The 5,237-nt window shown below is 48.4% G+C and overlaps 1 long non-coding RNA gene across 1 annotated transcript; it reads left to right on the top strand.

The window, feature by feature from the left end:
- The first annotated feature begins 550 nt into the window (after positions 1 to 550).
- On the top strand, positions 551 to 4,338 carry LOC128975878 (uncharacterized). Its single transcript, XR_008489361.1, has 3 exons — positions 551 to 1,036; positions 1,796 to 1,935; positions 3,891 to 4,338. It is a non-coding gene; the product is annotated as an uncharacterized LOC128975878 (long non-coding RNA).
- Positions 4,339 to 5,237: the final 899 nt, after the last annotated feature.

Here is a 5,237-nt window from a genome sequence, read left to right as displayed (position 1 = left end):
CCCTTCCCTGGCATCAGTTACCCTGCTTCTTCTGGAGAGTGCTCTGTGCAGGCTTGTGGTCACCATTTAGCATCTACCTCCAGTCCCTCTTGAGACCAGCCCTGCTCTGAGGTTCTGCTCCCTCCTGTTGGATGACTTCCTCAAACATGCTCAGTAGCTCATCTGGAGTCATGTAGTGCAGTTCTCAGGCAGTCTTATGACTAAATTGTCATTTCTGGTCTCTTGAATCTATCCACTTTGAGTGGCTAAAGGAGGGAGTACCTTGATGCACAAGCATCTCATGCAGATGATTCCTTGTGTGATCAACAGGTGCAGGATGTAAACCTGCTGTCTCCTTGGAAGTTTCCTAGGGGCAGCTGCTGGTCTCTTCATGCACTCCCGTCAAGCCTAAGCTAAGAGGAGCCTGAGTAATGTCTCAAGACAATGCTGCAGTGACCTTGGCCCCTGTTTTCCCTGTGTGGGCACCATTAGCCATGCTCTCTGGGCTTGTGCCACAACCTGCTAAATCAGCAGCAGAAAGGCAGAGCTCCTCTGCAGCTTGGACCCCCTCTTCCCTATGCTGGGGCTGCTGCTTTCAGCCAGGGATGTTGTTAACTGTTAGCTTTGGTTTCTGGTGGCCTCTACACTCGCAGTACCAGGTCTCCTCACTGCAGTGAGTGATCAAAGCTCAGACTGGCTTTGTGTACCTAAACAGAAGTAACAATTTACATTTAATCTAAGGCATTTTCATGTGAACATTAATGTAAAAAAGATGTCTTTAGTTTCTGATCCCTCCCCCTCTCCAAGTATATAAAGACTGTGTGGTTTCAGGGATTCCTTCTGCACCCAGATGTCCTTTTCCTTCTGCCTGCCTTGAAGACCCTCAGCTACAGAGGCTTTTAAAAACAACCTGCCTTGAAACCAGTGAGCTCTGAAGTCCATAAGCCCAGAAATGAACATCTGATTGTGTATTAGGACCTCCCTGAATGCTTACAACTGGATGCCATATGGAAAATCCTTAGCTGATTATGGAAGCCTCCTAAATGCTGAGAAAGAGGTAAATATTCTCTGTGACTTTATCCTAAGGGGCTTTTTCTCCTGGTCCAAGGGTAAGGAAGAGGTGTCCGTTGGTCAGAACTGTCTGTTTTAAGCTGCAGGAGCCTGGACAAGTAAGCCAAGGAGAGGTCAGTTTCTACACTGTCAGCTTTCCCTGTAACCTGCCAGACTGCTAGTGAATGGCTCAGCACCCATGAAATGTTTCAGGTTCCTCAGTGCAGGAAAACCAGCAAGCTTCTTGGTGTCTCCCATGCTGGAAACTAAACTCTTGGGAAGCAGGAAGGAGCCTCCTGCTGCACATTAGCCAGCACTCCTCCTTGTACTCTGACAGCCAGTCTGCAGACTTTGAACTGAGGCTGAAGTGTACCAAGCACTAAGAAGGTGCAGAGCTAGCAGACACGGTGTGCTAACAGGTTTAAATCACTGCCTGTCTCTCTCTCCACATTCCCCTTCCTGGCTGGGAAACAAGCCTGTGTCCTTCTAACCCATTTGTTCCCCCTGTGCTTACTCACTGCTCCTACCGTCAGGGTGGGGATGAAAGCCGAGAGCAGGAGCAGCTATGGCGTTTAATGAAAGAGCTTCCCACTAGGTGGTAGTGAAGAGAACAGTGTCCCAGCGCACAGCTCCGTTCTTTCTATCGAGGAGAATTCCACAGGGATCTCCTAAACAATAACCTAGCCTCGCCCTCAGCTAGGCTGTCAGAACTCGATGGTTTTTGCCTTCCCTTTCTGTTCATGTTGATGCTGTTTGTTCCTTCCAGACCAGGCAGAGCTATCATGTCCTTTGCTGAAAGGTGAAGTGTCTACATGGAGCTGCTCTGGTTCTCTTTGCACTGCCATTGCAGCAGAATCAAGACGCGGTTGGCTGAATGTCATCTCATGCCATTTAAGCACTTTGGAGGTGAGGACCCTTTGTAGCCAGCACTTTTAGTTGATTTTTCTCCACCATGTTTGCCCCTGGGAGCTACCCTTCAAAGCATAAAAAAAGAGCTTAACAGGTCTAAGTCACACATCAGTCTGCAGCAAAGGCTCCAGACAGGGCAGGCAGTTTGGAAGGATTTTGTAACGCTAGAGTCAACTGCCACTGGAATTCAGAGTAAAGCTCTCTTGTATGTCCAGAGAAAGACAAAAGAGATGCTGAGAGAATTACCTGGGGAATGCCTGCAGTGCTCCAGCTTGCCCTAAGAGCAGGCACTGGCTCTGTAAGGAGGAACAAACTTCTCCTGTGAATTCATCCCACCGCTACCCTGCAGAGACAGAGCAAGCTCACGGAAGCATTTAGCAGTCTAGTCACAAAGCTGAGATGCTGAAAGAGACTACACTTTAATTGCTCATCAACTATAAATCATTTATGCCAAATTAATGTGCTGGCAATTTTGCAAGACTGAGGATTGGAAGCAATTTCAGTAAGGACACAGAGCAGGGATATTGTTTCATAGATACTAATATCAATTTTACACCCTGTTCTCAGGGAGAATTAAGCAAAGCTGTTCAGTACCAAGCCAAGGCTGAAGTACTGATTTATCCTTCCCTGCACTGACTCCAGAGGGTGGAGAGGGGATTTTGGCTCTTGCATTCACTGTCATAACTACTGAAAAGGGTTAACAGGCATCCCAGAGACACTGGGGTTGCATCACAGCAGTGAGGATTCCAAATGATCTGTTTTCTAATGATCACTGTAGATACACAGGGAACATCTCCATTGTGCAAGCCCTGCCCAGAGCCTGAGCCTGTTTGTGACAGGGGGGTGTGGGAACAGCAGAATTCCCACCCAAACTTCTCACCTAGGCTGTGCACACCACAGCTCCAGGAGCTGAGTGTGATTCACTCCTCTCTCCTTCGATCACATTCTGTTTTTCTGTACTTCCTGAGATGGGCAGGAGTTGGAGGGCAAAGAGCTATATGGGCAAGGAGGGGAGAAAGTCTTTCAAGGTAGCCTCAGCCTGAGCTGGATGAGAAATGTTGGAATTACCACTTAAGCCCAGCAGCAGAGCAAGCTGCCATGGCTGACCTCAGCAGGGATCCCAGCAAGCTAGTCATGGTGCTTGGAATATTTCTACTTAGTAGCTGATAAATCTGATTCTAAATCAGATTTAAATAATAAATTAGATAAATCTAATTTACTGATTAGTAAGAGGGTAGAGTGCTGATTGTGTCAGTGGCTCTAAGGTCATTCCTGCCCACAAGGCCAAAAAAGGGCTTGTGAAAAAGGCACACAGGATTTGGTTGCTGAGGTGTGACAAAACCCCACATCATCTGTTTTTGATGCACAGAAGCATACAGAGATACCCCTTCTAAGTCCAGCACCACCCCACTGAAATCTCTGTTTAACTGGAGCACAGAACCCCAGGCATTCCCCTGGATTCCAGCACCAAGCCAGGCTGTGCTGCACATGCAACTGCCTTCTACAGTGCCCCAGAAATTCAGATGGCTGCAGCGTGCTGCAGTTTCCTCTTTGTGGAAGGAACTGAGTCGGCAGAGGTGCAGTGAGCCACCCAAGATTACACAGGCAACCACTAACAGACCTGAGAAGAACCAAGCTGTTCCTCACAGCTCTTGCATTTAAGAGAATAACCGAGATGGACAAGATGAAAATTGTTTATTCAATCCACTAATAGATATAAACTAGGGTGGGCTCCAAAAGCTGTTGTAGAGGCATCTGGCACCTCTGTAGATGCAATGAGAATGTTCCTGTATCCCAATAACTTTTTGAGAATTAGCAAAATTGTATGAAAGCACAGATTTTTTTCCAGACCTTTGGGGTTTTGTTTGTTTTTAATAAATACCTATTTTTACGAGCCCTGGACATTGTTGTTCTACTTCTGTTTAATGCAGTTACATCACTTCCACCTGCAGGTTCAAACTGGTTCTCATACCAAAGGAACAATGAAGGAGGCTGCACAGCTGGGCTGCAACAATTGCTCTGAACCCCTGAAGCACACACTGCTGCCAGTGAGAAAACAGCAGGGAAGGGCTACTTAAGCAAGCAGACCTAAGGCAGGGCACTGGTTCTGCATATGGGACAACCATAACCAAGGACTGAAGATCTATCAGCAAAGAAACCAGTGAGGAGTGTCACTGTGCTCTCCCCTGCCTGGGACTTGCTGTTTCAATAGAGGGCTGGTGAGAAGATGAAGAGTAGGAGTTTGGTTTGGTCAGAATACCTTGGCTGTTCCTTTTTCCTTTAAAGAGTATTTGGAGCATGTGATCCTGTTCTTTCACTGGCTTTGTTTAGATGACACCAAAGATGCAGCACTGTCCAGAAATGCTCTGGAAATGCTCAAGAAATACAGCATGCCAGCTGAGCACGCCAGCTTCTGACACACCTCACCTGAGCTCTGCATTTGCCAACTACCCCTGCTACAGAAGCAAGTCCACCACAGCAAGGCAGTCATAGAATGCTAAGGCTGGAGAAGACCTTTCAGATCATCTAGTCCAACCATAACCCAATTATCATGACCACTAAACTATATGCTGAAGCATCACATCCACAGCTTCTTGAACTCCTCCAGGGACGGTTACTCCACCATCTCCCTGGGCAGCCTATGCCAACCCCTCACCGCTCTTTCAGTAAAGAATGTCCAACCTAAACCTCCCCTGGCACAACTCAAACCTATTTCTTCTCATCCTGTCGCTGGTTACTCAGAGGAAGAGACCAACCCCAGTCTCATTCCAAGCTCCTTTCAGGGAGCTGTAAAGAGCAGTAAGATCTCCCCCAAACTAAACACCCCCAGCTCAGCTGCTGCTCATATGATGCCCTCCAAACCCCTCACCAGCCTTGCTGCTCTTCTCTCCACACCCTCCAGCACCTCAGTATCTTTCCTATCCTGTGGTGCCCAGACTGAACCCAGTTGCTCAAGCCATGGCCCCACCAGGGTGAGTGCAGAGGGACCATCACTGCCCTACTCCTGCTGGGCACACTAGTTTTGATGCAGGCCAGGATGCTGGTGGCCATGGCCTTGGCCACCTGGGCACACTGCTGGCTCACGTTCAGCCATACACCAGCACCCCCAGACCATTTTCCGCCGGGCTGCTTTCCACCCGCTCTGCCCCAAGCCTGCAGTGTTGCTTGAGGCTGCTGTGACCAAAGTGCAGGACCCAGCACTCAGCCTTGTTAAACCTCGTTGCATTGACCTCAGCCCATGGATTTAACCTGTCCAGTTCTCTCTGCAGAGCCTGCCTACCCTGGAGCAGATCCACACT

The sequence above is a fragment of the Indicator indicator genome, chromosome 26, assembly GCF_027791375.1.
Source record: "Indicator indicator isolate 239-I01 chromosome 26, UM_Iind_1.1, whole genome shotgun sequence".
NCBI lineage: Eukaryota > Metazoa > Chordata > Aves > Piciformes > Indicatoridae > Indicator > Indicator indicator.
Note: the sequence above shows the minus strand (reverse complement) of the source record. Positions and strands in the feature narration are given on the sequence as shown.